Source organism: Sander lucioperca, chromosome 5 (genome assembly GCF_008315115.2).
Source record: "Sander lucioperca isolate FBNREF2018 chromosome 5, SLUC_FBN_1.2, whole genome shotgun sequence".
Taxonomy (NCBI): Eukaryota; Metazoa; Chordata; class Actinopteri; order Perciformes; family Percidae; genus Sander; species Sander lucioperca.
In genome coordinates, this window is record NC_050177.1 from 40,114,177 (window position 1) to 40,135,184 (window position 21,008).

Genomic DNA, 21,008 nt, shown 5'->3' on the forward strand with positions numbered 1-21,008 from the left:
CCCCTTACCCAGTCACACTGTTTCTGCCAAAGCAGGTTGAGTCTTTCATTTTCAGCTCAAGCTTTTGTTTTCATGTTGACAAGGTTGCAGATCTCCAGCTGGCCTAACAGACTGCAGCTTTCCTCATCAAACAGGGTCTCCTGCACTTCTCTAACAAATGTTCAACAACTTATATTATTTATAAAATATGTTGCTCTCATGTATTTGTATCTGTGGGTCCAACGATGCTAATTGCACTTCTTCGCCAGATCATTTAAGCCCTTTAACATAAGATAGATAGGAATAGAGGTAAAAATGACCAACATCTGACGTGAAAACTAGACGTGAAAGTCTGAAATCCTGAAAAGGGATAAGAGGGTAGACATAATGGATGGATAGTAAGAGCCAAGTCTCACTGTGCAAAAGAGCATGCTGAAACAGTTTGGAAATGTACAAACCCTTGTTTAGCTTGTTTTGTAAGCACACTGGCTCCTATGACTAATCACGCATCACGCATACTGACAAACAGCTGAACAATTACCGAGAAAACACATGAAAAAGTAACCACGTTATCACTATATTCGACATGTATGATTCCAGTGACTCATTTCCAGGGAGAAACGTGCTGTCTCCACTTAGAGACTATTTTTTTTTTTTTTACAGAGGACTGATAGAGCTTTGTCACAGGGTGCAACCACAATCACATAAAGCTCAACGTCAGACAACCAATGAGGTGCTGGTGGACTACCAGAGGAACAGGAGACCCCCTGTCCTGGTTGTCATCCAGAGAGAGGAAGTGAAGAGGGTGGACTCATGCTAGAGGATGGATATCCGAACCGAGCCCGACGGGACCCGACGGGCCGGGCCGGGTTCGGACAGATATTTAGAAATGATGTTCGGGTTCGGGTCGGGCTTGGTCACATCAGCGCGATAAGGCATATCAAATCTTTTATTAAAAAAAAAGCTTATTATGTAGGTGCGCGCCTGTGTTAACGTGCGCTTGTTGCCCCGGGTGCGCTGATGCGCTCATCCGTTGACATTTCCGAATGCCTTCCTACAAAACGTACATGTGTCATTAGTATGAGAAAAAAATGACATTTTAACTGTGTCGGGCTCGGACATAAATATCTTAATGCCTGTCGGGCTCGGGCCGGGTTCGGACAGAAAAACGCGACCCGATCCGCACTCTTAACCTTGGGGTCCAAATTAATAGAAAGCTGGATTGGACTCACAACACTGAAGCCCTTTTCAGGAAGGGACAGAGCAAACATTTGTTCCTGAGGAGATTCAGATCCTTCAGTGTGTGCAGACAACACATTCTCACCCCCAGCAGCGTCAAAAAGCGACGCTTGGCCAGGTGCCTTTGGTGTTTGTTACTGACGCAAAAAGTCTCATTAAGCGGCTAGCCCTTTGGCGTCATATTTAGACGCGCTTGGTCGGGACTCTTGGCGTTACTTTTCGACGCTCTGGGTCGGGACGTACGTTTAATTGACATGCGGCACAAGAACGGGACAGTTAAGCGCGATATATACTTCTGCGTAAAATCTACGCCGTGGAGACATGGACGTCGCCGGACCCTACGCCGTAGCCTGACGTGCACCTCTCGAAAAATGTAACGTGGCTTGGTAGCGTTGCATTGCGATTGCGCCTGCTTTAGGAAGTTAACTAGTCGCAAGTTTGCTGTAAAATGCAGTCGGGTTGTCGAGGTCAAAACACTATATGTAGCAGCTGTGAATCAAATAAACGTATTATAAATAATGTTATGTCATTTTTTACTCTTACACTGAATGTTTGCTGCTTAAATCCAGATGAGTTTTGAAAAGTATTTTCCGCGACTGAAAAAGGCACGTGTTGAGGATAAGGACCAGCCTGAACCGGAGGTATCAGTCTGAAACAGAGCTCAACAGTCTGACCAGTTAATCCATTAATTATGTTATTAATTTGTTTACAATATTTTCAGGCTTCAACCAGTGAAAGACAGGGAGAGAAAGAGATAGATTAGTTAGGCATTGAAGTAGGAGATGAGGACAGCATCCAACAGCGTGTCCTCAGTTTTTGGTACTTGATTGTTACGAAAATAAGTATTCCCGCCCGACGCCCCCCCCCCCCCGCCACAAATTGCTTTCTAATCTGTGGGAAACACTGCTACCTGATACCTAGCTCTGTATTCGGGCGTCATGTGAGAATGTCAACAAACAAGTCTGTTTGAGCGGCTATAAAGTGTACACTCTGGACTGATACTGACTGCCTGGAATACTGTCCATCTCTGAAAACTACACTTTTAGCTCAAGCTAAAGTCACTAATACAACAAATCACACCTTCAGGAAGGTTATTATGTTCCATTTGTGTTGCAACTGTTTTTAAAGAGGTGTTTATTCAACATTATGGCCATCCTGCAAAGTCTGTGTGCTGTTGAATATATAGCCGTACTGAGGAGTTTCTAATATTTATTATACAGTCTCCTCAAGTTTTAGGATTGCAAGCCAATATGAATAGCTCACACACGAGAAGACAAATACAGAAATCTCTCAACTAAAGTAAACAAAACTGTTCTAACTTTGGCAGAACATTTAAAGTCCATGTAGGACCAAATGGCTCATAGTTAAAAGTTGCTTGCAAAAATGGGCCTTTAAAGTCCCGCCTGCATGTTCCATAGCAGCCTGTGTTGTGCAGCAGTGCTACAAGAAACGGCAATGGGGAGAAAAGAGTTGCCAGCTTACTTAAATTTCCAGTTTGTCTCCCACCACAAACAGTAACACCAGAGGCGTTAACATCTTTTGAAAAAAATCAGTCCCTCCAGTATTCCGTGATGTTAGCGATCGCAACAATTCACGCAAATTCAACCAATCACCTAGCCTGACAAGCCAGACCCACATCAATGTTGGGTCTGGGAACTCAACATTGGCAGGGCTCAATCCGAGGGGCGGGATAAACGGTTGTCTTTCAAATTCCCTCTGCACGCAATAGGATAGGGCTACAACCAGGCAGAGCAACGAAGAAGGTAGCGGAGCTAGTTGATAGATTAAACTTTTGCCGTATCAGGTCGGCAAAACTCTGAACACATCTTCCTTTTTTAAGAATGACATCAGTGCCGTTCTTTGTTCTTTTCTCAAAGAAAAGCTTAACTCCAAGTCTTCCAGAAGACCGCTGTTCCCAGCAGCAGCAGCAGCAGCCATAAGCCCGCCCACCGACTCTATACACGATGTGATTGGCCTGACTTGAGTTTGGTTTTTCCAGCTTGCGAGACAACGGAGAGTGCCTAGACTCCCCTGGCTGCAAATTACATTTGCTGCCGCTAGGGTGCGTCTAGATTTCTAGGCTACCAATCACCGTGAATTCGGTGCGACTCGCAATTTTGACCAATCACCGCAAATTTGACCAATAACCAGAGTTTCCCGCGACTTCAACCAATCACAGCAGTCCCACGTGCCAGACTTTGCGTCAGTGTGTGACGCTGAGAGCCACTGACCAAGCGGGAGTGAGAACGGGGTGACGTAACACACGTACGTCGCCCAATTCATTTCCTTGTTTCTAATATGAAGACGAGACGTGTCATCTTACAACATCTCACATTTACCAACAAAACGTACAGCGAAAGACGGTGCAAAACATTTCAGACCAAACCGGAGAAGAGACGTACACGATGATCTAAATTGAGGACAGCCGCGCTCGTTATTGTAAGTGCAATGATAAGTTAAAGTCCAATAAGCGCTTTATCAAACCGTATTAACGTGTGTCCAAGCCCAGGATAGGAAATTAACCAACAATGAAAAGATCAACAAGCCATTGACAGAAATGTTCAAATTTGATTCATTCAATACATTATATTTTTTGCAGCATCCTGGTATTTTTGGTAAGGTTACTAGGAAAACTCAGCCCAGAGTAATTTTATTCTCCCCAAAACAAGTTACCTTTTATTAACTTTTTTTGCAACTTTCACTTTCTCCCGCAACTTCATTGCAACAAAAATACAAAAGACATCGCAACTTTTATCGGAGTTTTTTTACAAAAGCTCCTGCAAAAATCTGGCATTTTGGGCCGCAACAATCTCAAAAAAAGGCCGCGAAATCCTGGAGGGACTGAAAAATGGTCTCTCCAACTGAGGCAGGAGAGATAACCACTGTTTGCTGGGATCAAATAGGCTGTTGCCTTTGGTTGCAACAAAAAAGTCTCGTCTTTAGGGCTGCAGCTATCGATTATTTTAGTAATCGAGTATTCTAACGATTATGCCATCGATTAATCGAGTAATCGGATAAGAAATACTTTTGCTCTATAGTTAACAACAATAGTAAATATACAAAAGAGAGGTTTCCTTTTTTCGAAAAAGGAAAATTGTTATTGCCTAAACTGCATACAATAACAGGGATAGATGCTATTTTTAAGCACTGGCCAGATGGGCCACCAAGCCCCTTATTCTGTTGGCCAAAGTACATTTTTGGTGGCCCAAATGTAAATCTTTTTCGCCCCCCTTCCCCTTTTTGCCTCTGGCTCTTTACACTGGATATGCAAAAGAGCTGTTCACTAAGCCCAGATACATGTGTCTGTACAAAGCTTACAGCAGGGCTATTCCACTATACTGTTCAGGGGGACACATTATCAGAAGGCTAATACTGAGTGAGGAGAAAGAATGAAGAACGCAGACATCACTGGCATGGTCCGATGACGTCAATCACGTGCATATTAAGTAGCCATGAGGATTTAGGATGAGGGGCTGGTTTGTCTCCGGCAGCCGAGTTTACAAGAATTTGTCAAAATTTCAAGATTCGTAGCAAACGTATAAAACAGTTGGACTACAAACCGACAGCTTTCGTTTTAGCTTGTTTGTAAAACATCGCTATTTGCAGAGTAGCATGCTGTAGTGTAAAACAGCGCAGCAGACATTGATGTTACCTTGTGTAGGGTTGCACGATATTGACAAAATGTGATATTGTACTAATGTAGCGCCAAATAGTTATAACAGAACCATTAAAAGAAATCGCAAAATTGAGAATTTAAAAAACGCCATTAAGACAGATTCCACAGGGCCCTACATTAAGTCAGTGCTAAAAGCTAACTGGAGATTTGAAAGTATGACTAACGCTTCGTCTGGGCTTCCAACGAGCCGCCCCGCGGTAAATGTAGTTTTAAAAAAAAGTCTTAAAATACATTAAAAAATAATTCCTAGCGGCTTAGGCCTGGTGGGGGGCAACTTATGCTGGGTGGGCCACCAGGCTTGCAATACACTGGGGGCGAAACCCTGGAGATGATGTAGCATTGACGCCCTGCTATGGTGGTAAGCTAGTTCAATTTTACAATAGACAAACTGTACATAGTTTTCGGGTTTTTTTGCCGCTTAAAATGATCCACAGTAGCGTCAGTGGCGTCAGCCCGATGTGCGCTGATAATAATCATCTGTGGGAAAACAGTGAACGCTACAACGTTAGTTAATTGAACAAAGCTCCGAGGCAAAGAATTTTCATTGAGGATTTTTAGTAATCAAATTATTCCAGTTACTCAAGGAAGCGGTTCAGCCCCAATTGTCTAACACAAACCAAAGCATCATGTATTCATGACGATTTCTTATTGCCAATGTTCATGATGTGTGCACCATAGATATAGTTTTAGATCTATGGTGTGCACAGTGTCACCATCTAGTTAAGAGGATCCAGTCCAACTGACACCTGCTGATTCCGTGGAGGAATGTTTCTATAATCATCAAATCAGCATGTGACATAGAGCCAACAGAGAAATTGAAAACAAAAATATGAGGGCTGGCAATATTATGTTCACGCCCTGATGTCTTATTGTTTTCTGTAAGTACGTGAAATACTTCGGAAGCCTTGAACCAAACATGTTGCAGAGATCAGCTGGCCATAGGGGAGCTGTTATTCAATCAACAAATGTGTCGGGGCATAAAATGTTCTCCATTTCCTGTTCCTCATCTGACATTTTCACTTTCATGAAAGTTGTTTGGGAAACAAATTCAGTTTAGCATCTGGACCTTGTCCACATGCATCCAATCTGTTGCTCCATTAGAGAAATAATCCAATGAGTAGAATGGAGAAATCCATAGCACATGGCCTTTGCATATAAAGCCAACTCATTTAGGGCCATGATGATAAGTACATATACACACACAAAGCAGCAGGCCAACACACACAAACACACGGCCCTACATTGCTTCAACATCAATGGAAATAAACATCACTTCTCTCAGATAGGCCTGAAGGTTTGATACATAATTTAAAATAATTTGTCAAAAAGGTATTTGCCTTAGGGGCAACCTATAGCTCACCTGGTAGAGCACGGTGTTTTTCGGCTGTCCATCCAGGGATGTTGTATATTAAGAGAACTCGTGGATGATTTAACCTAGGTCAATGGTACAGCAACTATAATACAGGTCAGAATTTATGTGCTGTGTGTGCTGTGTGTGCGTGTGTGTGTGTGTGTGTGTGTGTGTATCTACGTTAAGAGGTTGAGCTATTTAGTCCCAGTGGGTCACACAGTACTCTGTATTTTTAGAGCGAGCTGGTATTAATAGACCCAGAGAGCCCTGGGAAGTCGGGGCCAACAGTAAGAACAAAATACGAGGCCGAGTCCAAAGACAGATGCCACAGTGGTGCTCTGTGGGTCGACACCAGTAAACACTGTGGCCAAAGTGTTTAACGGTACTGATGAATGAATAATGTGTGTGACGCAGGAGCGCGCGCAGTTACACAGAGATGCACAGTGCTAGCTAACAAACTGCATTTGCGCATGGCGCCAGTCAAAATGATTCCAATGTGCTTGGCCACCTTGCTGTCTAACTTAGGACGAGGTCGCGGCTAACGCAATATGTATGACTGTTAACACAAAAATACCTCTGTGAAGGACTATTCTCAAAGTTAAAACATGTCCTTGCAGGGTCTGCCAAGTCCTGCTTCAGTTTTTTATCAAATATTATGGTGATCTAACAGGACAGCCACTTCCAACATTCATGTCAGGTTCACCAGTCTGAGGTCCTTTATCAAGGTTCAAGAGGCATCACATATGTATGATAGAGAATGCTATCAGCTGTAAATGGTTGAGTATTGAACACTTTTATGCAACAGGCACCAAAACATGAAAATTATGTTAAAAACACTGTTGGGAGTACTGTAACAGTATTATAGTGATTTCTCCAGAGGCAGGGGGACCACGACTGATAGGAGCAACTATAGCCGCTTTCCGACCGGAGGGATTTTTGCAGTTCCTAGAACATAAAATTCCTAGAACCCTTTTTTTTCTCATGTTCCGACTGGACCAATTTGGGGATTTTTAAGTTCCTCTGGCCGCAGTTCCTGTAACTCTTTCAGCTCCTACTTCAGGGCAGGGTCTTTTCGCTGTTCCCTTTTCAGCATAGGAACCTAGGTCAACGCGGGTCGGGTTTCTGGTACAGACAGATCAACAACGGGACAATTTTAACATTTTTGCCATCTTATTCATCACTAAATTCACTTCTGACAACGTTTTAGGCGAGAAACCAACTGTTTAGATTTCGAATATAGGCAGTCAATTTGCTTCAAAGTTTTCGGAGTTGAGAAGCTCTATGAAGTGAGGCGACAGCCAGCAGGTGCGTGCCCCGGCCGCTAGCTCGTCGCTCGGCCAGTCATGCTCAGAGACCCCGCTGTAAGCTGGAGGTCTCTCAGACCGCTCTCGTAAATAAGAGGCTTTTATTTCACCGTTGACGGTTCGTTTGTTTAAATATCACAACACATGTCCATCATAAGATTAACGGGAACCTGTGGTTAACTGTCTTTTTGGAGTTAAACTCCACAAGCGTGTCCTGCGGCTGGCCGCCCGTCACACACACACACACACACACACACACACACACACACACACACACACACACACACACACACACACACACACACACACACACACACACACACACACACACACACACACACACACACGGGGGAGAGAGATACTCGTTTCTCTTCGGGAGACTTGTTTAAATTATGAAAAATATGCAATAGATTTAGTATTTAGTTCATACATTTTTGGTGTATTTGTTATAAAGCTATAAAGCTATAAAGATCGTTGCCGTGCTTACATCACTCCCTTACCCCTCCTATAGTCCCTATGGCCACTTGGCCAGTGCGAATGCAAATGGCAAAAAATGGTTTTGGGGGGAGAGTAGTTAGTAGATCTGTTTAGAAGTGGACTTTCCCTAGAACTAAGTTCCTGTAACTACTTGGTCGGAAAAACGGCTTATGTAACGCAATGTTTTTTAAACTTTAGTCCTATCACCTATATCCAAACAATGTCAGGCAACAATACAAATACTCGTTCTCATTCATATTTGCCATTTGTTTTCTAGTCTTTACTGCAAATTCTCACCACCAAAGGCATAGATTTCACTCAACCATATCATGCAATATTTCCAAACTTGTCTGGTCCAGCCAGCATTCTCCAGATTGACTGCCTGTATACTTTCCAAGAAATACTTTTTTTTAGAGAACCTGTGTTGACACATTCACTACAGAAAAAATAAATAAATAGTAAACTTGTTGTTATTAGAGAGTGATAAGAAAGTCCTTATGCTGAGTTGCAGTTTCAAACAGAATGCATTCAACCCCCTTCCAGCTCGATTCATGAAAATCTGGCCAGTAGATTTTCCATAATCCTGCTGACCAACAGACAAACCAACAAACAGATGCATGACCTTCTTGGCGGAGGTAATTACTAGGCCTGCACAATTCGGGGGGAAATATGAATCACGATTTTTTTAGTTTAGAATTGATATCACGATTCTCTGCCACGATTTTTTTCTCACAAAGTGTAATGTTTATTGCACACATGAACCATGACAAAACAAAACAAATTGGCAGTACCAAACATAGATGTATTTTGGCACCTATAGCACACTGAGCATCACCACAAGCCTGTAAACATAGAGGCTTCAATGAAGAGAAGGGAGAGCATTGCAGCGCTTGGGAGCGCTTTAAAACCATTTTTTATACAGTCTATGTTTAAAACTCACAGAAGAAAGTAGTAGCGTTTGTGATGCAGTCGGCTCATAAAATTAAATAAGAATCAAAGTCATAAAAAAAAACATTTAATTTCTTTTTTTTTTTTAATCAAAAAAAAATCGAAGTTATTTAAAAATTAAAGAGTGTGAATCGAGATCGCGATTTTATAACGATTAATCGTATAGGCCTAGTAATTACTAGCAAAATCATGTTACTTTTTGTCTTTCATTTTCAGTTTTGTATCATTTACAGTTAAAATGGATTAACTATAGATATGTTTTTTAGTGATTAAGTATTAATGTAAACATATTTGTTGCTGTGCTACAGAATTTGTATTTGTGCCACCAAAAATTCAACCTCCTTAGCTCAAGTGCTGCTTTCTGAAAACATTAACATACAGCTCTGGTAAATACAAACCTGCTCAGATGAAGCAAACATCACACCTCTGATGGGGATTTTCCTCGCCGGCTTTTATGTTACACACATGTAATGTGGGCTATGTGGCTGTTGCAGTGACTCGCTTCATGTCCACACGCAAAGGTTTCAAACAAGCCCAAAATTGTCACCCTTATCACCGAGTTACACATGCTGTATATTTTAGTTTCTGCTGCTGAATCTACCTGCGTACCATCTTTAATAAGTGAATCAACCTTCAAGTGGAGAATGTAGAAATAACCATGCTACACCATGACCACAATGAAGCTACTGTGAGAGAACAGGTTGACTGGGATGCACTGTGATAACACAAAATATAGTGCAATTAAGTGAGGCGGGGGGAAAGCAATGAATGGTTGGTGGTCTTATGAACAGAAATATGAGTTTTTAGTCACTGGTTGGGTTCCTTCGTACCTTCCATTTGAAATTACCAAAACTACAGCGTGCAGTAGTAATGTAGCTGAACACATACCAACAACTGGACCTACTGTACAATCCTCGATCCCAGCTAACGCAGCTCAAGGACACATCTGAAACTAAAGAAAAGGACTCTCAGGCCTACTCCACACTTACACAGGTCTTTTTGAAAACTGGCTTTTTTCCTCCTTCGTTTAAAAAAACTCCTGTCTACAGTTTTGAAAGAAAACACAAGAACACATTGAAGCTCTGTCTTGAGCATGCCAAACCAACAAGCGGCGATATAACCCTAACCCTACAGCCATGTTGGCCAATCACACAAAGAAGAAGATGATTTTGGCCAATCAGAAGCTTGAATAAAAGCTATTACCGGAAGGCTACCTGGCTGAAATGGCGCAATGATCGCTCTGTAGCGCATGCTGATGCCTTGGTTCTTCAATATAGTGGAAGAGTAACTAAACATCTATAGCCTCTTTCTGACGAAGTAGTTACAGGGATGTAGTTATAGGAACAGTCCACTTCTAAACAGATCTACTAACTACTCTCCCCCAAAACCGGTTTTGCCATTTGCATTCGCAGTGCACACATAGGAACTGACCTTTTGTTATTATAATCACAGCCATCTAACCACCACTATGCGGAAAAGGGAAAAAGGAAAAGACCCTGCCCTGAAGTAGGAGCTGAAAGAGTTACAGGAACTGTGGCCAGAGGAACTTAATAATCCCCAAATTGGTCCAGTCGGAACACGAGAAAAAAAGGGTTCTAGGAACGTTATGTTCTAGGAACTGCAAAAATCCCTCCGGTCGGAGAGTGGCTCATATGTAAACATGTAAAAAGTCCTGCAAGCAAGGTTTAATCCAGCACTATTTTGGCCACGTCTGCCATTGCACAAAATGTTGCCTCATTTGTGATGCCTCACAAAACGGAACGAAATAACAACGCACACTCTGACATTACAAGCCAAGAACTTTGTTTCCCTGTCTATACCACAACTAGGGGTCGACAGATACTGTTTTTTCAAGGATTATTAGTAGTTAATGAAACCGATAACTGATATTTGGAACCAATATGCATTTACAGTGAAAATGAAACTCTTTAAGTCAAAATTAAGATTTTGGAATGTTCCAAACTCCGACACCAAACCTTGATTAAATGCTTTAAGCAATTATTTAATAAATTAGAAACTTTTCAACAAGCCAGTAACAGAGAGTCAGATAGTGTTGTGGGTGGGACATTAAGTCAGACTCAGTGGTGAGTGAAACCGAAGCAGAGGGACAGACACAGAGCTGTAGCTGAGCCAAAGTAGACCACTTTTTAAATTCATTAACTTTATCGGTTATCAGACAAATAAAACGCTGACACAGATAATCTGCAAACTGCCAAAAAAAAGGGCCCGATAATCGGCCAGGGCTGATAATATGTCTATAGCTAACCACAACACTGAAAACGTATCTGAAAATCTTTATCCGAGCAGGACTTTCCCAAAAGATCCTTTTTCAGTGACCTAAAACGCAGTTTGTGTGGACCAAAGGCCAGAACACATAGAAAAAGCTATGTTTAAAAAGATACTTGTGTACGTGTGGACTAGGCCTCAGTTTCTCAGCAGCAACACAGAAGACAGAGTTATTACTAGCCTGTTGATTAGCCTGACAAGCCAGACCTCAAGATGTTGGGTCTGGGAACTCACCATTGGCAGGGCTCAATCCGAGGGGTGGGATAAACGGTTGTCTGTCAAATTCCCTCTGCACTCACAGCCAACCAGAGCAACACTAGTTGATAAATTAAACTTTTGCCGTATCCGGTTGGCAAAACTCCGAACACATCTTCATTTTTTAAGAATGACTTCAGTGCTTAACTCCAAGTCTTCCAGAGTCGCGGTCAAAGCCAATTCGAAAGACCGCTGTTCGCCAGCAGCAGCCATCATCTTTGTTTTCAAGTAGCAGGGAATTCACGCAGAACCGTCGTAACTCTGCCATCCTTATGTTAAGCCCGCCCACCGACGCTACACTCAATGTGATTGGCCTGACCAGAATTTGGTTTTTCCAGCTCGCCAGCCAACGGATGGTTTTCAAATTACATTTGCTGCCGCTAGGGTGCGTCTAGATTTCTAGGCTACCTTGTTGATGGTATAAGGAGTTTAATACATCCAAGTACTGTCACAGACTCCTGTGGTTTAAATCCCACCTGCATATTAAATAAATATGGTTGAGCTGTTGTACATAAACTATATAATACTATAGTAAAAAAAAAAAAAAAAAACACTCAACCTCAGTGAGAATTGTCTGATTATAGAAAAAAAGGTCTGGTAATAAATTTCAAACATCAAAACTGACATACATGAAATCTATGGTGAGCTGTTTTTGACTGAATTCAAATTGCTGCACTACATCTGTGAGAAGACACACAGTTGAAATGGTTCTGTCAGCTACCCTTCTGTAGTAAGAGCCAAACTGATTTGCAAGCCATGCGACTTTAGAAAAATCAACAGGGATGATGACAGGCGAGCTCTGCTAGGTTTAAAGATGTTGAATCAGCTATCGAGCCCCTGCCAACTTTCACTCATGGAAAACCGACTGAAACCAATAACGTGAAACGGCTTCCAAGTGACAGTCATCAGCACATTTTGAGTGATTATTGGTGCCAGCAGCCCTTAAATTATAACTTTCAGACTCGCTTTGATAAATGCAGCTTCAGATTTTGCATGCTTCCATTGGACAAAAACATGTTTTTTCCATGGGTCTCTTAATGTCACACTTAATTGGAAAGCACCAACCATCCATGTCTGATAAAATAGAAGACCATGAACTGAGAAACTACTGCCCATCTGGGGGAAATGACTTGGTGTAGTGTGAATGTTTCTTGCACAGAGGCAGTAGATGCAAATTCATACCTTTTAAGAGAGAAGCCTATACTGTATTTGTAAGCTGTCGGAGGCTGTAGGCATGGAAAGGACACAACTGGAACTTGTTCAAAAGTCTTGCAAGTGGAAAAAACCCCCTGCATTTTTGGCATTTTTTGGTCAGAGTGGGCCTGCATACGAGGAAACCCTGTTCATGGATTACTGACCACATTCAACCCCGTTGCCATATCTATTTCTTGCTTTTTATAGACCTTACCATAACTTTTTTTCTCTGCCCTTCCCCCTTTCCTTCAACCACACGCTTGTGCTCTTCTCCCAACATGCACTCTGTTTTTCTGCAGCCTGGTGTTGTAGGAATGTATTAGTCTGCAAGCATAACAAGAGGTTACTGCAGGTCAGCATTCATTTCAATAAACATCTAAAAATGAGAAGGATTCAGTTGGTCCGATGACGTGTCACGTTAACCCTTTGATAAAAAAAAGAAGGTATTTTTACTTTTGGGGGAAGTTAATCCACAAACTCTGTTTACAAGTCTGTGATGTGCATAGCTGCCTTCTCTGCCACTCACAATTCAGTCTGCTCATAGCACTTGTTGGGGGGTAAAGTGCAGTGCATTGTGGGACAGTGCACACTGCACAGGTGACAGCCAACAAAAGAAAATCAGCACACTAGGGGGGTTGGAGGGTTGCTGTGGCAACAAAACATGTCACGGGGCTGAGTAAATATAGGCAAACCAGTAGGCGATGTGCACAGAGAAGGGCCTGCAACAGAGGAAAGGCCACCGGAGGGAAAAAAAAGAAAAAGTGAGACATTTGTGAAGAGCTCAAAGCATTATGGTATGTTGATGTAACAGGCCTCACTGAAACAGTAGGGGTGGGAATCGCCAGAGGCCCCACGATTCAATATTATCACGATACAATATTATTGCGATATTAAAACATATTGCGATATTCTGCAATACGTTGCAATTTGCTACCCTGTTTCCAACTTCAAATGATGGAAACTTTGTCTAACATCTGTTGTATCGCAATTCTAATTCATCTCACTGCAATGTTCCTGAAAAAAAAGCTATTCATTTTATTATTCTAGTGCCAAAACGTTAAATTCTCATGTGCAATCGATACAGCATGGTATCGCAATATTCATAGGTGTGATTGGCAAGGGACAAAAAAGCAGGAAAATATACGGCGCACCCATGGCGCTGCGACAGCCCCCCCCTCTCATTTAAAAAAAAAAATAAACCATTAAATGGCACTTTCTGGAGAGTTTTGTGCGAAGAAATGGAGAAATTGAGTCTTACATGATATGTAGGTATTAGGGCATTTAGCATTTACATTACTGTTAATCAGTCATCACTTGATTACACATTGCATTACCTTGTTATAATATAAATAATAGTGCCACATGAAGAGACAGTGCAGCATATGACAGTAGCAACAGCTGAGAAGATTTGGGTCTGTGGTGACCAGGTCCACCTCACACAAACTTCCTTCTCCTATTCTCTCTCCTTACTACCACACCCACACCAGCCCACATTACCACGCCCATGCAGCCCCACCCATGGACATTTACGGATTTTTAAACATTTAATGTAACTGGCAAACAATGCTTTCTACTTTTTAAAGAGAAAATTTTTTTTTTATGCCGTTTGTATGCTGTTACTGTCATTCTCTACAGTATGTAGGTATGTAGTATGTATGTTGTTACTGTCTGTTCAATTGTCCGTGTTTCTCTCTGTTGACACTGTACATATTAAGTTATAACTCTAACTCTGCAATTTAAATGTTTTTTATGGCTGTCTGTGATTATACTTCAGGGTTTTTCCTTGCTCAGAATTTGTCTTTGCGGGAACACACAAAGCGGGGGGGGAGGGGGTCTGGGGGTCCTCCCCCAGGAAATTCTGAGGGTAAAAGACTTCAATTCCTGCATTCTGATACATTTTTAGGCACCAATTTATGGTAAAAATGTCAATATTTATTGCAAGGAAATCACAAAATTCTAGTGGCAGGTAACAATTCAAAATATAATAATAAAAATAATTATTATATTCAGTAGTCCAGTAAGGAGGCTTTCACATCCGGGACATGGGCTGGATACAACAACACTTGACCCTAAAGTCCAGTTGCTTGTAGGATTGACTTAGACGGACCACCACAGTTCATACATACATGTGAACCGCGGATTAATTGCAGAGTTTAACCTACATAGTGTAAAACTACTACGTGAATGGGGCACAGCAGAAAGACAGAGCAGAGCGACGCTGCTTGTTCAGGGTTTTCATGTGTACTCCTATAGGCCTACACTTCGCATCAGGCGTTAAAAACAACTGTACCGAATTAGACTACTATTTAACGCGAGACGTTTTTAACCGCTAATAAAACTGTCTCATTTTAATACTGATGCCGTCAGACGGCCGCGCTGACAGACAGCAGTCGGAGTTCCGGTAGAGCTCTGCGCCCGTCAGCAGCGGCTTCTCACTGTACAGCCGGTCCCCCAGAGCAGCATGATCACCGGGAGGGTCCAGCCTGAACCCTGCAAACAGAGATCCCGTTTGAAGGTGACATGCTTGATTTTGACTGAACGTCCCAATTTAAGTAACCTCTGATCGGGTCGTAGCAAATTAAATTAGGTGTTGGTCATTCTCAACACCTTTCTCCCCCCCCCCCCCCCCACTTATCAACTCTGGACTCTGTGCTGCTGCCAGCCTGTGTAACGTACGTTACTCACCATCGATCGACTGTTAGATTCAGCTGGCTAACGTTAGCTGTCAACCTCCCGACTAGCTAGTGATCTAGCGAGGATTAGCCCTTCAGACCACAGTGGACTTCAGTGGACTCTCCATCCAATCTCCCGACTGGACCTTCGTCTACCACAAATGAGTCAGAGGCACAAAAAACGTTGACAGCAGTGACCGGTCATTATGTTTACCAATACCCCCGACCCGTGCCTTGCGACAACCCCAAAAAAAAATGTGCATGATTTGTATGATTTACGAGAGCTTCATTTTCAGGTCAGAAAAGTCGGATTTCCGGAATTATCCGGAAGAATCACACCCCTGGATATTTCCCGTGGCAATGCTGTACCGACACACGGAGGCCAAGTATTAATCTTTCATTAAATAATTGCACATGAGAATTGAACTTTTTGGCTATGTTGTTAATTAATTACAGTTGATAAATACATTTGAAGTGAGATGAACAGAGACATTGATATTTTTGGGATAAAACAGATTTTGTTTTCTCCCTTTGGGGACATAATTTGAAGTTGGGGGGGAAAAAAAGGTAATAAATTGCAATATATCGCAATGGGTTTAAAATCGCAATCATTTTGTATCGTGATGATATCGTATCGTGGGCCCTCTGACGATTCCCACCCCTATAGGCATAGAATTGTGGGCAACACAGGAGTTGTTGGCTATTCCAGACAAATGCTGCTAAAGATCTCCTCAACAGGCTTAAAATTAGGGGTAAGAAGACTGTAGGCACCTAGTCCGTGGCTTTAACTGAGCTCAGGGACAGGGAAGTACTGGGATCGTTTTTGTACAGAGGGTCAAGGGTTGTATCCTTTCCAACACATTCTGGGAAAAAAGCCAACTAGAGCAAGGAAAAAGACCAATCTGCAGCCTCAGAACAGACAAGAGGCAGGCATTACGGCACAGTAGCAGTAGGCTGACGGACAGAAGCCATTCAGTGTCAAACTGAACACACACCAGTCTACCCAAGCGAGGACGCCAATCAGATACAGTGTGTGGATTTTCCCTTGGGTCAATGTTGTTGGTTTTTTTTTACGTTTTACAGAACTAAAAGTGTAATGCCAGGATCAGACTTCTTGCTGTGTCTTGGACGGAGGAGTGGTAACACTACAAGAATGACACCGACCAGCCCCCGGACCGATCACGCGCAAGTTCATAGGTCGGCTCCTCTTTTCACCCTGTGTGTTCAGGTCTCTGTTTTAGCTACAGAGTGAGGCATCGCACTTCTATCCCATCTTTGTTGGGAGGCACACATGCGCAGTAGCTAGGTAAGCATCACATCATCTAGCTAGCTGTTTGTTTCTACAACTTCATTAGTACAAGGCAGGATTAGCTGGGAGACTTCTTCTAAACGAGGGCACACTTCCAACTTTGCGTGGAATACCTGCAGAACAGGGACATGTGAGTAGTTCTTTTGTAGATTAAGGTGAACTAGTGTGTGTTGTAGCAAGTTTGTATGTGTGTGGAAGCACCAGAGACACAAAATAACACCCCAAATCCCAGAAAACTGGAACTGAAAAAAAAAAAGAAACTGACTGTTGATGATCTGAAATAAAAGACAGATTCAGCAACTGCATAGCCTATTTCTCGCATAAAATGTTTTCACAAACACATTTCGGTGAACTATTTTCGTAAAAATAAGAGATTGTTTTCCAATTGAGCCGCCATTATGATCCGTTTTGAAATCCGGGAGCCCCAAGTGTTAGCGTTCGTCCAATCAGGTGCAGCCATGGCGGCTGTAGGAGGGTGTAGCCTGTTTTCTTTGCTTGTCAGTGGTCAAAGTGAAGAGAAACTGATAACTGCTAGTGGTGCACTAAACACATTACACAAACTGGGTGACAGAAAGAACTACAATTAGAGAAAATTGACACAAGTTGCACCTAACTTAGACATGTCCCTAAAAAATTATATATATATAAAAGATAAGATAGTTTCGAAAGTAGCCTAGCAAAACTATAGAAACAATTAGTAGTAGAAGAAAGGAAAGTGTCCCGAGCTGAAGCAATGGTGCGAGCTGGGAAAAGACTTTAGATGGAGAAGAGATGAAAGAAAGCCAAAGAAAGAGGGAAATTTACCTGGATTAAGAAAGCATACTTGTAATTATTGCAATGGGTATAAACGAGATGGGAAATTACCTCCAGATCAACAAAGTGTTAGCACATGTTTGGCCTTTGCTGGCTAATTTACAGTATACTCTAACAGACACTTTGTAAAGTAACCAACCGCAAATTAAAAGTGGCGTTCTTTTCTAAAAACGTATTTGTTGGGTAAATTAGTATCACATACCAACTGTAAGTCATGGTAGGATTAGAAAAGCATAGGACAAGAATGCTTAAGAGGATAGACGTGGTGACAAACGAAAGCATCCAGTAGAATCCCAGCTAGAGTTATTAAGTTCACAAGTGCATTCTATAAATGTAATACAATTTGCAATACACTGCTTAGAGGGAACATCGGTATCCACTGTTAAAGCCACAGAGCTCCATGAGACCCACACACTGTGCATTCATACAGCAGGCTGTACAAGTCAACTTGTAAAAAGTTCAGCATTCACATACCAGGAAGTAACTTGAATGAATGTTTAAGTGTTGTACACCAGCACTTGCCCTTACGGTTCTTTGAAGCAGAAAATGTCAGTTTCTTGATAACAAGCACTTTTAGCCCTGCTAAGGGTTATATGAATAGTAGGGCTGAACGATTAATTGCATTTGCGATAAAAACGCGATTTCCTAATCGCAAAGGCTGCGATTTGGTCACATGACTCGCGAGAGCAAATCAGTCTGCACTCCGCAGAGAAAGCATCAACTTAGCATGCTAACGCTACACTGTACCTTGAGCTGATTTCTGTCATTCAAACAACTCTGAGTTGTAGTTTAAAACTTTTACAGCAATTTTAATAAAATGAAGGGTTTTATTCTGGTTCGAGTCCATACGTGCAGTTAATGGATACAGACACGCAGAACTGAAGGCTCGGTTGGCAACTAGCTCTGATTAGCGGTTAGCTCCGGTTAGCGGTTAGCTCCGTTATAAAGATATGGAGTGGAGGAGCTGCCACTGAGAGGGGTAACAACCAGACTGATAAATGACGTTCGGGGAGCTTTCACAGCAGCGTGGCCGCGGTGTTTCAACGGTTTTATTAGTACAGTTAATCCCACGGCAAGAACACCAGCAACTAGCTAACGCAACGATAGCCTCTCTGAGCAAGTGCACACGGCAGCACGCAACTTCACGAGGGGGAGGGGCTGGAGGCAGCTCCTCTCTGTGCATTGTAAAAAATTACACTGGTGTGTGTGTGTGTGTGTGTGTGTGTGTGTGTGTGTGTGTGTGTGTATATATATATATATATATATATATATATATATATATATATATATATATATATATATATATATATACTATATTTTTACTTGTTTAACTGTCTAGTGTGTAATTGTTCATACTATAAAATGATTTATTGTTTGTCTTTGTTGAATAATACAGAAGACAAAGAGCTTAAAAAAACAATCGAATCGAAATCGCAATATTTGGGAAAAAAATCGCAATTAGATTATTTTCAAAAATCGTTCAGCCCTAATGAATAGTTATCTGAATGGCAATGTCATGTGCTCTGTTCAAAACAATGGGGTTGGTTTTGGGTGTACGAAGAACCACCAGCTACTGGGGGCCTTTAAAATATGTGTTTGCTTTGGTAAAGGGCTATATCTACCAGTTTTTTTGTGTATTAAGTTAGATTTTTAGCTTCCTAGCCTACAGTGTTTGCCAAAGAACACACACCGTTACCATTATGAAATACTGCTTGACCGCTCTAAAGCAGCTTTGAGCTGATCAGTCTGAGCATGTGCAATAAATGCATAAAAGCATCATGTGATCGCAGAATCCTCCAAATTATTTTAGGATAAGGTGATGAAAATCCAGTTGATATTGTGTTAGCCCAGATCCAAAATGTTTTGGAAGCTAAGTACACTCACTTAAAGGATTATTAGGAACACCATTCTAATACTGTGTTTGACCCCCTTTCGCCTTCAGAACTGCCTTAATTCTTTGTGGCATTGATTCAACAAGGTGCTGGAAGCATTCTTTAGAAATGTTGGCCCATATTGCTAGGATAGCATCCCCCACACCATTACACCACCACCACCACCACCACCAGCCTGCCCAGTGGTAACAAGGCATGACGGATCCATGTTCTCATTCTGTTTACGCCAAATTCTGACTCTACCATCTGAATGTCTCAACAGAAGTCTTCAACTGTCTTTGGTGAGCTTGTGCAAATTGTAGCCTCACTTTCCTATTTTTAGGATAGCACCCTCGTGAATTAGCCTACCGTTGCTAACGTACATTCATAAATTCTACATAACATTGTCCGTACCCACAGGACATCAGACTTACTTATTGATGCACAACAGTGTCCATGAACTTCCAATGAGGGGAGAATGGAAAGTGTGATAGCGTTGTGACGCCTTTTCTCTCTCAACTACCGCATGCTAATAAGTTACTAGTCCAGGTAGAGCGAGCTAATGCTGACAGGGAGAGAGAGAGACTGTATCACTAATAGCCAATCCAGTCTGCTCAAAGCGATGGTCTTTTTTACAAATAGGTTGCACGTAAGGGGAAAAAAAGTAGCTTCCACTTATGGGGCCCTATCTTGCACCCTGCGCAGCACAGTGCAAAGCCCGACGCAAGTGTCTTTGCTAGTTTAAGACCGACGCAGTTGTCAATTTCCCGTCCAGCGCCCGCGACTAGGATTAGCGTGTGTCTGACAGGGTGGGGGGGGCGTGGCATCACAATGGTGGTTCTCTATCGTGATGTCAGCCGTCCATCGGCACAACCCTAATTCAGACCAGCCCGTCTGGCACCAACAACCATGCCATGCTCAAAGTTGCTTAGATCACCTTTCTTTCCCATTCTGACATTCAGTTTGGAGCTCAGGAGATTGTCTAGACCTGGACAACACCCCTAAATGCATTGAAGCAGCTGCCATGTGATTGGTTGACTAGATAATTGCATTAACGAGAAATGTAACAGGCGTTCCTAATAATCCTTTAGGTGAGTGTATTTTGACATGAATGAGTCACTTTAAAATGCAATGTGACAGTCATGTGGGCAGTCACAGCGAGTATGAGATTCTCGACATCCTCAACAAGTTATGTTTATTATCTCAAACGTGAAAAATGTGATGCCAACTCTCAGTTCACACTTTTTTTTATTCGCCAGGCAGACTTAGCTTACCCAGTTCTAGGGGTGTGTGGGTGTGTGTGTGTGTGTGTGTGTGTGTGTGTGTGTGTGTTTGGGGGGTGTCGATACAGCATAGTATCACGATATTTTCTGTCGCTGCTTGACAAGCCCATAAAATGGAAGTGAAAAGAGAAAAAACTGAAAATTATCTTTTTAGATAAAACCGATGTTGACAAAGTTTCCTTTTGGGGACATCATTTGCAATTGGGAAAAATTTGAAGTTGGAAAAAAGGTAATAAATTGCAATATATTGCAATATATCGTAGAATATTGCAATATGTTTAAATCGCAATAATATCGTAATGTGACATAAGTATCGTGATGAAATCGTATCGCGGGGCCTCTGGTAATTCC

The 21,008-nt window shown here is 42.1% G+C and overlaps 1 protein-coding gene and 1 long non-coding RNA gene across 4 annotated transcripts in view; one reads left to right on the forward strand and one right to left on the reverse strand.

Moving 5' to 3' along the window:
* The window catches only part of bcl9l (bcl9 like), a 45,960-nt gene that overhangs the window by 21,683 nt on the left and 3,269 nt on the right, over nucleotides 1-21,008 (reverse strand). The window lies entirely within an intron of this gene.
* Nucleotides 2,970-10,205, forward strand: LOC116041110. The gene is made up of 3 exons (XR_004102846.2): nucleotides 2,970-2,981; nucleotides 8,969-8,974; nucleotides 10,132-10,205. It is a non-coding gene; the product is annotated as an uncharacterized LOC116041110 (long non-coding RNA).